This window comes from Jatropha curcas, chromosome 5, assembly GCF_041381405.1.
Source record: "Jatropha curcas cultivar XTBG-Jc1 chromosome 5, XTBG_Jcur_1.0, whole genome shotgun sequence".
Taxonomy (NCBI): domain Eukaryota; kingdom Viridiplantae; phylum Streptophyta; class Magnoliopsida; order Malpighiales; family Euphorbiaceae; genus Jatropha; species Jatropha curcas.
This window is the reverse complement of record NC_143155.1, coordinates 7,906,364-7,924,640: the sequence shown is the minus strand read 5'-3', so window position 1 is coordinate 7,924,640 and position 18,277 is coordinate 7,906,364.

Below are 18,277 nucleotides of genomic sequence, written 5' to 3'. Positions count from 1 at the left end.
CAGTCTATAATCCTGTTGACAATTATTTAAATCAACAATCCAATTTAGTAAATAATTCACCAGAGTCACCAACAGCTTCAGCTATCACTGAAAATGTTAGTGAAATAAATAGGGAATTAAATGTTTTAACTAAAGAAGACATTAATAAAGATTTGGTAAAAGAAATTACGAAAACTAAAAATTTAATGAAGTTCAATAAAATATTAAAAACTCATGTTTTTGATGATTTAAAAGAAGAATATTTAAATCACCAACTTCAAACCCAAACTAAAATGAAGTTTTTAAATTGGTTTTCATTAGTTAAAAATAATTCAGATAAAAGTCTTAACCGAATAACAATTCGTGATAAAAGACCAGAATGGATAGTAAATGATAGGATAATTCAAAGTGATTTTCCACCTAAAGCAATAAGTAAATTTAAATATCAAGATAATGATATAACTTGTGCACCATATAAGGTAGCTAGAGAAAATGATTCAGATAAAAAATTAATTGAACAAAATAATTTTAGTAATGCTAGTTTAATTTGTTTAAATACACAATTAAAAAAGATAGAACAATTACTTCAGGATAAACCAGTAGTAGTTGAACCATCTAAAGGTAAAGAACTAGTAAAATCACATATGTTTAAACCATTTCAAGTGTCTAAGTCTAGTCAAAAGGAATTAAATTCTAAGTTTCTAGGAACCTTAAAACAACAACTTAGTCAACTTGAGGGCAGTTCAGAATATACACCTCATGTAGTTCAGGATACCTCTGTAAATCTTTTAGAAGAAACTTCTAGCACTGAAGTCAGTGAACCTGACCTAGAAGATGCTAAACAATTTGTAAATAATATAACCCATAGAGAATTAGTCTCTAAGGCACCAGATTTAGGAATAATTGATAAACCTCCATACATATCCCAATTTCATTATAATGCTAACACATTATATGAATGGAATATTGATGGATTGTCTGAATATAAAATCTTAAGTATTTTGCAACAAATGACAATGGCTGCAAATGCTTATAAAACCCAGTCACCTATATCTGATAAAGCAGTTGCTGAAATCCTTATTGCAGGATTTACAGGACAATTAAAAGGTTGGTGGGATTATCATCTCACTGAAAAAGACCAATTAGATATTTTAAATTCAGTACAAGTAACTGATCAGGATGAACCTTTATATGATGAACATGGTGAACCTATTCAGGATGCAGTTGCAACCTTAATATTAACCATTTCATTACATTTTATAGGAGATCCATCACACATAAAAGATAAAAATGCTGAACTTTTAAGTAATTTAAAATGTAAACATTTAGGCCAATTTCAGTTGTATAAAACCACTTTTCTTACAAGACTAATGTTAAGAGAAGATTCAAACCAAGCATTTTGGAAAGAAAAATTCTTAGCTGGTTTACCTTATTTTTTAGGGGAAAGAGTTAGAAATTATATTAAACAACAACATGGTAACCCAATCCCATATAATAACTTAACTTATGGTCAATTAATAAGTATAATCCAGAAAGAAAGATTACAGATTTGTCAGGATTTAAAACTTCAAAGAACTTTAAAATATGAATTAAAAAAGACTAAACAAGAATTAGGAAGTTTTTGTAAACAATTTGATTATAGTATAACACTTACACAGCAATGTAGTGGTCAATGTTCTAAACCATCAAGCTCTAGGAAACATTATAAAAAACATTATAGGTCTAAACCCAGCAAAGATAGTTATTATCATAAAGAAAAACCTAAACATTATAAGAAATCTAAAAGTAAAAAACCATATAAAAAGTCTGATAAAACTTCATATAAAGATTTAACTTGTTTTAAATGTGGCAAGAAAGGACATACATCTAAATTTTGTAAGTTCAATAAAAAATTGCATGAATTAAATTTAGGTGATGATGTAATAAATAAAGTTCATGAATTGTATCTTACTTCTGATACATCAGATTCTGAGATACAAGAGAGTGAACATCAAATTGATGAACTTGGTTCAACAACCAGTTCTTCAGATAAATCAATAAATATGTTAACGAAAGATCAAAGTACACTTTTAGAAGTAGTAAATAGTCTAATAGATAATGATCTTAAAAGTCAACTTCTTAAAAAACTAATTAAAAGTTTTGAAGAAGATAAAGAAGTAAAACCTATAATACCTAAAATACAAACTAACACTTATGATTTAACAACTATATTAAATAGAAATAAAAAGGTAGATACAGATAGGTCACTTGAAAATTTATATAAAGAAATTAGGATTTTAAAACATGAAGTAAAAGAATTAAAACATCAGGCACAATTAAATGCAACAAAAATAAAACATTTAGAAACTCAGTTAATATCTAGTTCCTGTTCGGAAGAACCAGATGATGAAATAAAAGATGAAATAAATGAATTAAATGAAGAAGAAGAAATAAACCCTAATTTTCTCTTTCTTTTACAAGAAATAACATCTAGAAAATACTTAGTAAAAATAACTTTAAATCTATGTGGTACTAAATCAGATTTTATACAATTTAAATCTGCGCCTGTATCAAACAAAGCTATACCATTTATAATAAAATCATGTGAAATTTTTAAAGTTATTTTTACTAAGTATTTTCTAGATGTTATTTCTTGTAAAAGAAAGAGAAAATTAGGGTTTATTTCTTCTTCTTCATTTAATTCATTTATTTCATCTTTTATTTCATCATCTGGTTCTTCCGAACAGGAACTAGATATTAACTGAGTTTCTAAATGTTTTATTTTTGTTGCATTTAATTGTGCCTGATGTTTTAATTCTTTTACTTCATGTTTTAAAATCCTAATTTCTTTATATAAATTTTCAAGTGACCTATCTGTATCCAATAGTAAAGCTGCCAAAAAAGCAAAAGAAAAATTAAAGCAAAAAAGCAAAGTAAAGAAAAAAGAAAAGAAAAAGAAGGACATTTCGTCCTCATCTGAGTAAAAGGCAGGTGAAACCTTATTTCACCATCATTCAATAGTAAAGGTCAAATCACTATATCTACAGGAAAAGCCAACGCATTATGTCCACAGTAAAGATTCGATGGCAGACAACCAATTGTTCATCCATAGTAAAGGTCAACACTGTTCAAGATTCGGTGGCAAACCAAGCACTATTCATGAATAGTAAAAGTAGAATAGTAAAGATTCTTTTCTATGTTATTTAAAGAGAGCCTATCCTCTTGTGAAGGCATAAGTTTTAATTTCATAAGTTAGTAACACCAGACTACCCTAAACTCTCTCATCCTCTCCTCTCAAAGTTCTTTGTAAGCATTCAACGTTCGAAGTCTGGATTGTAAACTTTCAACTTGTAAGTTTAAATTTGTATTTCATATTTATATTTAAATAAAGTTATTTATTTAAATTTATAAACTGTTACTACTAAGCCCTGTTAAAGGCTTCCTTCTCTTCTCCCTCCACACTCTGACTTAGTTCTGGGGATCCCAGGCTAAGGTTGCAGGAACCCTCAACCTTAAATAAAATCAATAAAAATTGGTTGAGTTGATTGATAAATATTATTTGCTTGTTGTATAAGTATGCTCTGTGGATGCAGCTACGTCTGATCTTCCACATCAGAAATACTGTTTTGTGTTCTTAATTTAAACAGTGTTTGTTTGTTCATACTTAAAACGATAAACAGTAACTATTTCTTAAAAAGAATCTAAACAGTACTTGTTTAAGTATTGATATATAGGCTGGAAACCCAGGATTGCGGGCTACTGGTCCAAAGGACTATTTAATTAGTCATATCCTTGGTATAACAACGCCACGTATCATACTTAATTTGTATGTTGATTCTGAGGTAAATGAATTTTATAAGTGTTCATATAAATCCATTAAATCATAGTATTGTAATTTATAATTATGATTTGTCTTTAAATATTTGTATCTGTGTGTACCTAAATCCCAGCAACAGTCTTAGCGCTTTGCATATATATGATTTCATATAAAATTGAAGTTTAAATACTCAGACTCAGATATTAAGTTGATTTTAATATTTATACGTTTAATTACTCAGACTCAGATATTAAGTTGATTTTAACATTTACAAATTAATAAACATATCATACATATCAAAACCTATATAAGCATGAACTAAGCAGCGATCATTATCAATATACAAATTAATCAAAATATCATTAATATATATGTCAAATAATATACTATTATCAATAGGATTTATAATCATATATATCATTACTATTATCTTGGTACGTAGCGTTGTAGCACAAGGTTTCCTTTATTTATCAAGTGCAATGATAAACACCAGGAGGTTATGTGTTTCCAGCTGATATACCAAAGAATATTAATTTGAATAGTATTTGTTTATAAACATACAAGAATGATATTTCTGATGTGGAAGATCACACTAAGGTGCAACCACAGAGCATACTTATACAACAATCAAAACTCAAATCAATTTAATATTTATCAATTAACTCAACCAATTTTAATTAATTATATTTTAATTAAGGTTGAGGGTTCCTGCAACCTTAGCCTGGGATCCCCAGAACTAAGTCAGAGTGTGGAGGGAGAAGAGAATGAAGCCTTTAACAGGGCTTTAATAAGTAGCAATTTATATTTACTAAAATAAATAATTGAAATAACAAAATAGTATTACAATATTTAAATACAAAAATTAAACTAGTTTTAACTTACAAGAATTTTAAGACTTTCCACTTGTAATCCTTTACAATCGAACTGGGAAAGGAGGGAGATAGTTTAGGGAGAGAATAACTACGCCTAGATTGAAGTATATGCTATATTATGCTATTACATGCGATGCCTCCACAAGGGGAAAAGGCTCCCTTAAATAAAAATTTTGGAATCTTTACTATTTACTTTTACTGTTGGTGAACAGTAGTTTCTGTCGAAGAATCTCTACTGTTTGCTTTTACTGTTGGTGAACAGTAGTCTCTGTCGAAGAATCTCTACTGTTTGCTTTTACTGTTGGTGAACAGTAGTCTCTGTCGGAGAATCTCTACTGTTTGCTTTTACTGTGCCAAGTTGACCTTTACTGTTGGCGAGTGGACCTTTACTGTTGCTGAGTGGACTTTTACTGTTGCTGAGTTGATTTTGGCTGTGCCGAGCTGTCCTTTACTATTGCTAAGTTGGCCTTTTACTAAAAACTTGTGTGCCGCTTTGATTGGGTGTTTTACAAAGAGTGAAGGAATAAGGTTCCTTCTGCCTGTTTACAATGATTCAGAATAAGATGAGGACGATGATGTGTCCTTCTTTTTCTTTTTTAGCTTTTCTTTTCTTTTTATTTTTTCTTTCTGTTTTAACTTCTTTTTTCTTTCTTTTTCTTTTTTACCTGCTTTACTTTGGATTTTTATGATATCGCTGTCATCACTTTCGTCACTAGATGAACTAGATGATGAGGATGATGGTAAAACGATTTTACCCTTGCCTTTATGGTGTGTAGTGTTTGAAGATTTACTGGAGGATGCACTTTGGGCTTTACTGGTGGATGGTTTTATGGGCTGATTTGAACTGGTTGAGAGTTGTTCAGACATCTCTTGACAGATCAATCTATATTCTTCTGCTGTTTTGGCTGCAGCTAACCGGGCCTGACATTGGGCTTTTTGGATACCAAACTGGGGGTTATCCTGAATAGCTAATGTATGGGCATAGGTTAAAGCTGGTTTAGATGGGCTGGATAATTTATTGCGGATCCATTGACTAATTTTATGTTCAGTGGTGGAATTCTTGAATGATCCCCACCATTTTATTTTATGTCTTTTTATTATCATGGGAATTTGGCTTCCTGGAACATACTGATAATCAAAATACCATTGATATACCCATGGAGTGAAGAAGGTCATACAATAATACATCAAAGAAGGAATATGAACTTCTTCAGGTTTAGGTTTATAATGGGTTTTAAAGAACTGGTACAAATAATGGATATCATGAGGAATGATTTCCTCTGAAATTCCTTTAAATTGCCACCATCGTTTAAACCAATTTGGGATTTTTAAATCAGTGCGTATATTTTGATCAAAATATATTAACCATGAATGGGTAGTGGTGGGATTTTGAAGACAAAATATCGTATCCCACGCTTTTTTATAATCAAAGTAATTATAACTCATATTATATTTATGTAATCCTTTAAATTTTACTGGCGTTACTAAAGAAGATACGGGCCAATCCTTAGGATGGATGACGCGTTTTATTTTTATAGAAGAATAAGAAATTATTCCATTTTTATCAAAAGTATGTTTGATGTTTACTGATTCAGTATCTAATAATATATTATTATAATAGGCCTGAGGTTTTGACAAGTCTGTTGGCATAAAAAACCAATTCTCAGGATAATAATTTTTTATAATTTGCCAAGGATTAGTATGATTATAACCATCCTCAACTTCAATTTCAAAATCAAATAAATTTTTATCAAACCATTTATGTATATTACCAGTAGATTTATATTGGATTTTTGGCAAATCCACAGCCATCAACGGATTTGATAACTCTTTACTGTCTACCGTTTGAGACAGAGTAGCCGTATCATGAGCGGATACGATCGCTTTAGATTTAGAAGACATACCTGGGTCCTCTGTAGAAGAGGATGCCATTCCCTGCAGTGCTTTAATTACTTCAGGAGATTGAGAAAGTTCCTCAATCCATTTTTTAAGGTCTTTAGGAGAAGTGGTTTTAGTGTTTAAGGTTTTACTAAGATCTTCAGAGTGCTCAGAAAGAGCTTTAGTTGGGGAGCCGGAATCTTGTTTAATTTCTTTCCCTTTATCCTTCTTTCTTCCCATTGTTCTGTAAGAATTCTCTAGTTAGAAAGTCTGGAATATTATTATCATTGCCTTTAATATACTCTATGTCAAATTGAAAAATACTTAAAAGCGCTTGCCATCGAGCAAAAATTTGTTTAGAGGCAAGGTTTTGGACATCTTTTAGCAAAACTTCTTTGGCAGATTTACAATCAATACGAAGTAAAAATTTTTGATTTAAAAGATCAGATTGAAATTTATTTATACAAATAACAACACTTAAAATTTCCTTTTTAATGGTAGAATAATTTAATTGAGTTGAAGTCCAATGACCTGAAGTATATTGGATTATTCTTTCTTTACCATTAATTTTTTGTTTTAAAATACCTCCATAACCAATATTAGAAGCATCAGTTTCAACAATTTTAAAAGTATTAGGATCAGGAATATATAAGTAAGGAATTTCTTTTACTAATGATTTTATCTTTTTTACGAGTTGAGTGTGCTGAGTTGTCCAAGGACCAGCATTTTTACAAAGTCTATTATGTAAAGGTTTTATCATGCAATTTAAATTTGGATAAAAATCAATTACATAATTTAAACAACCAAGAAAACGTTGTAATTGGGGTTTATTAGAAATTTCATCAGGAAATTTTTCACCAAAAACAAGTGCTCTTTCTATAGGTTGAATCTTACCTTGTTCTATATAATGACCTAAAAATCTTATTTTAGTTTTAAACAAATCCATTTTAGCTTTACTTAATGCTAAACCATTTTTCTCGATGATCATACAAAATGTTTTTAAATGTTTAAAATGATCTTCTAGAGTTGTACTAAATATAAGCACATCATCAATATAAACAATACAAAATTTATAATATGGGTTAAAAATATCATTCATGATCCTCTGAAATTCAGAAGGAGCATTTTTTAATCCAAAAGGCATTACATTCCATTCGTATTAACCAAATGGAACGGTAAATGCTGTTTTATATCTGTCGTTAGGGTCAATTTGAATCTGCCAATAGCCAGATTTCATATCAAATTTACTAAAAATATTTGCATTATAGAGTTGCTTTAATAGATCTTTTTTATTTGGAATAGGATACCTAATCCATTTTAAAGCTGTATTTAATGGTTTATAATTTATTACTAATCTGGGAGCACCTCGTTCTATTTCAGCGTTTTTATTTACATAAAAAGCTGCACAAGACCATGGGCTTCTAGATTTAGAAATTAATTTTTTATTAAGTAAATCTTGAATTTCATTTTTACAATGGTCAATCAATTCAGGACTCATCTGAATTGGTCTAGCTTTAGTTTTTATGGTTTTTTCATCAAAATCTTTTTCATATGGTAAGTCCACTATGTGTTGTTTACGATCCCAAAAAGCATTTGGATGGTCAGCACATAATTTGTTTTCCATAAAATTTTTTAGAGTTGAGATTTTATTTTGGATATCATCAGAATTTAATTGGTTTTTAATTCTATTTAAACATGCATTATTTTTCAAATCTTTTAAGTTTTCTTCTTTAGATTTGATTAAAGAATTTATTTCTAACATTTTAATAGAATGAGCTTTTAACAAATTTAATTGTTTCTTTTTAGGTTTTTCTGTAAATTCTAATTGAGCTTTGCAATTTTTTATTTTAAATTTAATACAATCCTCTTTAACTGAATATGGTGTGATGAGATTTATAAATGGAGTACCTAATATTACCATATAATTTATCTGAGGTGAAAGTAAAAATACTGTGTGTATTTCTAAGGCTTGATCTATGATTATTGCATCTGTTTTTCCTATAATTTCAAGTTTAGATTTGTTGGCTGTACTCAATTTTTCACTAGTTTTTAACCAATATCTTTTAGGAACTAGATCAGATTTTATACAGTTTAAATCTGCACCTGTGTCAAAGAGTGCAATTGCATCTATCACAAAATCATTTATTTGAATGTTTATTTTTACTAAATATTTTCGTGCAGTAATTTCTTGTAATAAATTGAGAAAATTACAGTCTACATCTTCATCTAATTCATTTATTTTTAAATTATTATCTGGTTCGTCTTCTTCTGAGGAAGAACTAGAAATAAGTTGGGATTCGAGTATTTTTTTTTTTTTAGAGCCTAAGGATTTAGAACTGCTAAACGATATACATATAAAGTCTCCAATTTATTAATATATCATAGGTTATCTTGATATGGTTCAACTGAACTATACACCTAGGTTATCCATTTGAGATATCAGATACAGTAAGTGGCCTATTTTTGAACCCGTGTGTAAGTCCCGATTGGTAGGGCAGTTGAAGGGTATAACCTGGCCAAATTCTTGAGATATCATAACCGGATTCCTTTGGTGTTTAGTATAACCGGACCACTGTCATTAAAATCTATGCTATCTAATAAAATGGATCCTTTATTATGTAGATCAGCTAGTAGTAATAAATCTGAAGACTCAGATAACTCAGAAATTAAAAGGGTAATAAATAGAAATGAATTAATTTTACAAGATTTTAGTAAAGCTATTGATGAATGGGAAATTCCTAAAGTTGATAAAGAACAAATATATAAAATTTCTAAATTTAATTTATTTAAAACTGATTATGTTATTAAAACTGAAGAAAGAGATTTTCAATTAAGTAAACCTTTTGAAAGGATAACTCTTTTGTCTTCTAAAACTTTGCAACATCATAAAAGTAAAAAATATAAATATATACATATAGGATTAATTCAAGTAGGAATAAAACCTTTAACCAGAGAAGGATTAAATACTAGTATTCTTGCCGTAGTAAGAGATGCTAGATTTTTAAATTTTCAAGATTCTTTATTAGGATCAGTTGAGACTAGCTTAAGTGAAGGACCAATCTCCTTTGAGATCTATCCAGATATGACTGTCTCATTAAATGATTTAAACATTTTAGAAAGTATAGTGTTGGAAATTAAAACTCATAATTATAAAATGAAGCAAGGATCGATTCCTATAGCTTTAATTTATAAAATTCATTATAAAGCAATGAATTCAACTTTTGGTACTAAATATAAATTACAACCTAAAATTGGTGAAACAAGATTTCTTCAAACAGACTTGACTAAAACAAACACAGTAATTCCTAAAACCATCCAATGGAAAGATATAACACTTCCAGATGAATGGATTTTAGAAGGGGTTGTACTTCCTCCAGTTATTGATCAAATAAAACCAAATGTCAATTTGCAAAAAATTGAACAATTTGAAGATGGTAAAGTAACTTTAAAATTTAATCGCAGTCAAAGTATGAGGCATACAGGGTCATCTTCCTCTGTTACAACAGATGAAAATGATAAACCTAGTTCCTCCATACCTTCTGTGATTTATGCTAAATACAAAGATAATGAATCTAAACCAATTATTCAAACCATAGTAAAACCAAGATATTCAACTTGAGACATTCCAAGTAAAATGAAAGGTGTTGATTATAGTAATTCTATACCACATGCAGTTTATAATCCTGTAGATAATTATGTAAATCAACAGTCAACCTTAGTCAATTCACCTGAATCACCAACAGCTTCAGCTATCACTGAAAATGTTAGTGATATAAATAGAGAATTAAATGTTCTTAGTAAAATAGATATTGAGAAAAGTTTGATAAAAGAAATATCTAAAACTAAAAATTTACTTAAAATGAAAAAGATATTAAAAATTTACACTTTTGAAGAATTAAAATATGACTATTTAGAATATAAAATAAATAATCAAACTAAAATTAATTTCTTTGATTGGTATAAATTAATTAAAGAAAATAAATTTGAAAAAGATTTAAACCCTATAACAATTAGAGATAGAAGACCTGAATGGATAGTAAATGAACAAACCATAAAAAGTGATTTTCCTCCTAAAACAATTAGTAAATTAAAATATCAAGACAATGAAATTATTTGTGCACCTTATAAAATTGCTCAAGATAATGATGTAAATAAAAAGGTAATTGAATAAAATAACTTTAGTAATGCAAGTTTAATTTGTTTAAACTCACAATTAAAACGTATAGAACATATGCTCGAAGATAAACCTTTAGTTATGGAACATATAAAAGGTAAAGAAATGGTAAAATCTCACATGTTTAAACCTTACCAAATTTCTCAGTCAAGTAAAAAAGAATTTGTAAATAAATTAAAAGATCAATTAAGTAGACTTCAGGTTAGTTCTGCAACTATTCAACAAGTAGCTCCTGACACTCCTCAAGCATCTGTAAATATGATAGAAGAAAACACCAACTCTGATGTTAGTGAACCTGACTCAGAAAATATTAAACAATTTGAAATCAATCCTATAAATCATCATAGAGAAATAGTAAATAGAGCACCAGACTTAGGAATTGTTGATAAACCTAATACTATATCTCAATTTAAATATAATGCTTCAACAATTTATGAATGGAACATAGATGGTTTAAGTGAATATAATATCTTAAGTATTTTACAACAAATGACAATGGCTGCAAATGCTTATAAAACACAGTCAATCATTTCTGATAAAGCTATAGCAGAAATCTTAATTGCTGGATTTACTGGCCAACTTAAAGGATGGTGGGATTATCATCTCACTGACCAACAACATTTAGAAATCCTAAATTCAATTCAAATAAATGATGAAGGTGAACCTATATATGATGAAAATGGTGAAGTAATTCAAGATGCAGTGTCATCTTTAATTCTCACTATTTCACTTCATTTTATAGGAGATCCATCTCACTTAAAGGATAAAAATGCAGAGTTACTTAATAATTTAAAATGTAAAAACTTAGGTGATTTTCAAAATTATAAAACGACTTTTCTCACTAGATTAATGTTAAGGGAAGACTCTAATCAAAGCTTTTGGAAAGAAAAGTTTTTAGCTGGGTTACCTTATTTCTTGGGAGAAAAGGTTAGAAATCATATTAAACAACAACATGGTCAACCTATACCCTATAGTAAATTAACCTATGGACAATTAATTAGTATAATTCAAAAGGAAGGTTTACAAATATGTCATGATCTAAAACTTCAAAGAAAGATAAAATATGAAATGCAGAAAACTAAAAAAGAATTAGGATCTTTTTGTAAACAATTTGACTATAGTATAACTTCTCCACAGAAATGTGAGGGCCAATGTTCTAAAACAAATAAACCTAAAAAATATTATAGAAATAAATACTCTAAAAAACAATATAGGTCTACACCTAGTCAAGATAAATTTTATAGTAAAAAGAGAACAAAATCTTCTTATAAAAACAAAAATAAACAACCTTCTAAATCTACAACTAAAACTTCTTATAAAAATTTGACTTGTTACAATTGTGGTAAAAAAGGGCATACATCTAAATTTTGTAAATTTAATAAAAGATTACATGAATTAAATTTGGAAGATAATGTTTTAAACCAAATATATGAATTATATATAGATTCCGATTCTTCGGAATCTGAGACTAATGAAAGTGAAAATCAAATTGATGAATTAGGAACTACTACAAGTTCTTCCAGTTCATCAAAATTTTCTTTAAACATGTTATCTAAAGATCAAAGTAATTTATTAACAGTAGTTAATGAAATTGAAGATCAAGAAACTAGAGCTAAACTTCTTAAAAAACTAATAAAAAGTTTTGAAGACGAAGATGACATAAAAAATATTACTCCTAAAATTCAGTCTAATACTTATGATTTAACTACCATTTTAAATAAAAATAAACCTAAAAAGGTCGATGCAGATGAATCTACTAAAGAATTATATAAAGACATTAAGATGCTAAAAAATGAAGTAAAAGAATTAAAAACCCAACTTCAACAAAACTCTAAAAAAATAAAAATACTCGAATCCCAACTTATTTCTAGTTCTTCCTCAGAAGAAGACGAACCAGATAATAATTTAAAAATAAATGAATTAGATGAAGATGTAGACTGTAATTTTCTCAATTTATTACAAGAAATTACTTCACGAAAATATTTAGTAAAAATAAACATTCAAATAAATGATTTTGTGATAGATGCAATTGCACTCTTTGACACAGGTGCAGATTTAAACTGTATAAAATCTGATCTAGTTCCTAAAAGATATTGGTTAAAAACTAGTGAAAAATTGAGTACAGCCAACAAATCTAAACTTGAAATTTTAGGAAAAACAGATGCAATAATCATAGATCAAGCCTTAGAAATACACACAGTATTTTTACTTTCACCTCAGATAAATTATATGGTAATATTAGGTACTCCATTTATAAATCTCATCACACCATATTCAGTTAAAGAGGATTGTATTAAATTTAAAATAAAAAATTGCAAAGCTCAATTAGAATTTACAGAAAAACCTAAAAAGAAACAATTAAATTTGTTAAAAGCTCATTCTATTAAAATGTTAGAAATAAATTCTTTAATCAAATCTAAAGAAGAAAACTTAAAAGATTTGAAAAATAATGCATGTTTAAATAGAATTAAAAACCAATTAAATTCTGATGATATCCAAAATAAAATCTCAACTCTAAAAAATTTTATGGAAAACAAATTATGTGCTGACCATCCAAATGCTTTTTGGGATCGTAAACAACACATAGTGGACTTACCATATGAAAAAGATTTTGATGAAAAAACCATAAAAACTAAAGCTAGACCAATTCAGATGAGTCCTGAATTGATTGACCATTGTAAAAATGAAATTCAAGATTTACTTAATAAAAAATTAATTTCTAAATCTAGAAGCCCATGGTCTTGTGCAGCTTTTTATGTAAATAAAAACGCTGAAATAGAACGAGGTGCTCCCAGATTAGTAATAAATTATAAACCATTAAATACAGCTTTAAAATGGATTAGGTATCCTATTCCAAATAAAAAAGATCTATTAAAGCAACTCTATAATGCAAATATTTTTAGTAAATTTGATATGAAATCTGGCTATTGGCAGATTCAAATTGACCCTAACGACAGATATAAAACAGCATTTACCGTTCCATTTGGTTAATACGAATGGAATGTAATGCCTTTTGGATTAAAAAATGCTCCTTCTGAATTTCAAAGGATCATGAATGATATTTTTAACCCATATTATAAATTTTGTATTGTTTATATTGATGATTTGCTTATATTTAGTACAACTCTAGAAGATCATTTTAAACATTTAAAAACATTTTGTATGATCATCGAGAAAAATGGTTTAGCATTAAGTAAAGCTAAAATGGATTTGTTTAAAACTAAAATAAGATTTTTAGGTCATTATATAGAACAAGGTAAGATTCAACCTATAGAAAGAGCACTTGTTTTTGGTGAAAAATTTCCTGATGAAATTTCTAATAAACCCCAATTACAACGTTTTCTTGGTTGTTTAAATTATGTAATTGATTTTTATCCAAATTTAAATTGCATGATAAAACCTTTACATAATAGACTTTGTAAAAATGCTGGTCCTTGGACAACTCAGCACACTCAACTCGTAAAAAAGATAAAATCATTAGTAAAAGAAATTCCTTACTTATATATTCCTGATCCTAATGCTTTTAAAATTGTTGAAACTGATGCTTCTAATATTGGTTATGGAGGTATTTTAAAACAAAAAATTAATGGTAAAGAAAGAATAATCCAATATACTTCAGGTCATTGGACTTCAACTCAATTAAATTATTCTACCATTAAAAAGGAAATTTTAAGTGTTGTTATTTGTATAAATAAATTTCAATCTGATCTTTTAAATCAAAAATTTTTACTTCGTATTGATTGTAAATCTGCCAAAGAAGTTTTGCAAAAAGATGTCCAAAACCTTGCCTCTAAACAAATTTTTGCTCGATGGCAAGCGCTTTTAAGTATTTTTCAATTTGACATAGAGTATATTAAAGGCAATGATAATAATATTCCAGACTTTCTAACTAGAGAATTCTTACAGAACAATGAGAAGAAAGAAGGATAAAGGGAAAGAAATTAAACAAGATTCCGGCTCCCCAACTAAAGCTCTTTCTGAGCACTCTGAAGATCTTAGTAAAACCTTAAACACTAAAACCACTTCTCCTAAAGACCTTAAAAAATGGATTGAGGAACTTTCTCAATCTCCTGAAGTAATTAAAGCACTGCAGGGAATGGCATCCTCTTCTACAGAGGACCCAGGTATGTCTTCTAAATCTAAAGCGATCGTATCCGCTCATGATACGGCTACTCTGTCTCAAACGGTAGACAGTAAAGAGTTATCAAATCCGTTGATGGCTGTGGATTTGCCAAAAATCCAATATAAATCTACTGGTAATATACATAAATGGTTTGATAAAAATTTATTTGATTTTGAAATTGAAGTTGAGGATGGTTATAATCATACTAATCCTTGGCAAATTATAAAAAATTATTATCCTGAGAATTGGTTTTTTATGCCAACAAACTTGTCAAAACCTCAGGCCTATTATAATAATATATTATTAGATACTGAATCAGTAAACATCAAACATACTTTTGATAAAAATGGAATAATTTCTTATTCTTCTATAAAAATAAAACGCGCCATCCATCCTAAGGATTGGCCCGTATCTTCTTTAGTAACGCCAGTAAAATTTAAAGGATTACATAAATATAATATGAGTTATAATTACTTTGATTATAAAAAAGCGTGGGATACGATATTTTGTCTTCAAAATCCCACCACTACCCATTCATGGTTAATATATTTTGATCAAAATATACGCACTGATTTAAAAATCCCAAATTGGTTTAAACGATGGTGGCAATTTAAAGGAATTTCAGAGGAAATCATTCCTCATGATATCCATTATTTGTACCAGTTCTTTAAAACCCATTATAAACCTAAACCTGAAGAAGTTCATATTCCTTCTTTGATGTATTATTGTATGACCTTCTTCACTCCATGGGTATATCAATGGTATTTTGATTATCAGTATGTTCCAGGAAGCCAAATTCCCATGATAATAAAAAGACATAAAATAAAATGGTGGGGATCATTCAAGAATTCCACCACTGAACATAAAATTAGTCAATGGATCCGCAATAAATTATCCAGCCCATCTAAACCAGCTTTAACCTATGCCCATACATTAGCTATTCAGGATAACCCCCAGTTTGGTATCCAAAAAGCCCAATGTCAGGCCCGGTTAGCTGCAGCCAAAACAGCAGAAGAATATAGATTGATCTGTCAAGAGATGTCTGAACAACTCTCAACCAGTTCAAATCAGCCCATAAAACCATCCACCAGTAAAGCCCAAAGTGCATCCTCCAGTAAATCTTCAAACACTACACACCATAAAGGCAAGGGTAAAATCGTTTTACCATCATCCTCATCATCTAGTTCATCTAGTGACGAAAGTGATGACAGCGATATCATAAAAATCCAAAGTAAAGCAGGTAAAAAAGAAAAAGAAAGAAAAAAGAAGTTAAAACAGAAAGAAAAAATAAAAAGAAAAGAAAAGCTAAAAAAGAAAAAGAAGGACACATCATCGTCCTCATCTTATTCTGAATCATTGTAAACAGGCAGAAGGAACCTTATTCCTTCACTCTTTGTAAAACACCCAATCAAAGCGGCACACAAGTTTTTAGTAAAAGGCCAACTTAGCAATAGTAAAGGACAGCTCGGCACAGCCAAAATCAACTCAGCAACAGTAAAAGTCCACTCAGCAACAGTAAAGGTCCACTCGCCAACAGTAAAGGTCAACTTGGCACAGTAAAAGCAAACAGTAGAGATTCTCCGACAGAGACTACTGTTCACCAACAGTAAAAGCAAACAGTAGAGATTCTTCGACAGAGACTACTGTTCACCAACAGTAAAAGCAAACAGTAGAGATTCTTCGACAGAAACTACTGTTCACCAACAGTAAAAGTAAATAGTAAAGATTCCAAAATTTTTATTTAAGGGAGCCTTTTCCCCTTGTGGAGGCATCGCATGTAATAGCATAATATAGCATATACTTCAATCTAGGCGTAGTTATTCTCTCCCTAAACTATCTCCCTCCTTTCCCAGTTCGATTGTAAAGGATTACAAGTGGAAAGTCTTAAAATTCTTGTAAGTTAAAACTAGTTTAATTTTTGTATTTAAATATTGTAATACTATTTTGTTATTTCAATTATTTATTTTAGTAAATATAAATTGCTACTTATTAAAGCCCTGTTAAAGGCTTCATTCTCTTCTCCCTCCACACTCTGACTTAGTTCTGGGGATCCCAGGCTAAGGTTGCAGGAACCCTCAACCTTAATTAAAATATAATTAAATAAAATTGGTTGAGTTAATTGATAAATATTAAATTGATTTGAGTTTTGATTGTTGTATAAGTATGCTCTGTGGTTGCACCTTAGTGTGATCTTCCACATCAGAAATATCATTCTTGTATGTTTATAAACAAATACTATTCAAATTAATATTCTTTGGTATATCAGCTGGAAACACATAACCTCCTGGTGTTTATCATTGCACTTGATAAATAAAGGAAACCTTGTGCTACAACGCTACGTACCAAGATAATAGTAATGATATATATGATTATAAATCCTATTGATAATAGTATATTATTTGACATATATATTAATGATATTTTGATTAATTTGTATATTGATAATGATCGCTGCTTAGTTCATGCTTATATAGGTTTTGATATGTATGATATGTTTATTAATTTGTAAATATTAAAATCAACTTAATATCTGAGTCTGAGTAATTAAACGTAGAAATATTAAAATCAACTTAATATCTGAGTCTGAGTAATTAAACGGTCCTTTTTCTCTTTTGTTGGTATCAGAGCCTAAGGATTTAGAACTGCTAAACGATATACATATAAAGTCTCCAATTTATTAATATATCATAGGTTATCTTGATATGGTTCAACTGAACTATACACCTAGGTTATCCATTTGAGATATCAGATACAGTAAGTGGCCTATTTTTGAACCCGTGTGTAAGTCCCGATTGGTAGGGCAGTTGAAGGGTATAACCTGGCCGAATTCTTGAGATATCATAACCGGATTCCTTTGGTGTTTAGTATAACCGGACCACTGTCATTAAAATCTATGCTATCTAATAAAATGGATCCTTTATTATGTAGATCGGCTAGTAGTAATAAATCTGAAGACTCGGATAACTCAGAAATTAAAAGGGTAATAAATAGAAATGAATTAATTTTACAAGATTTTAGTAAAGCTATTGATGAATGGGAAATTCCTAAAGTTGATAAAGAACAAATATATAAAATTTCTAAATTTAATTTATTTAAAACTGATTATGTTATTAAAACTGAAGAAAGAGATTTTCAATTAAGTAAACCTTTTGAAAGGATAACTCTTTTGTTTTCTAAAACTTTGCAACATCATAAAAGTAAAAAATATAAATATATACATATAGGATTAATTCAAGTAGGAATAAAACCTTTAACCAGAGAAGGATTAAATACTAGTATTCTTGCCGTAGTAAGAGATGCTAGATTTTTAAATTTTCAAGATTCTTTATTAGGATCAGTTGAGACTAGCTTAAGTGAAGGACCGATCTCCTTTGAGATCTATCCAGATATGACTGTCTCATTAAATGATTTAAACATTTTAGAAAGTATAGTGTTGGAAATTAAAACTCATAATT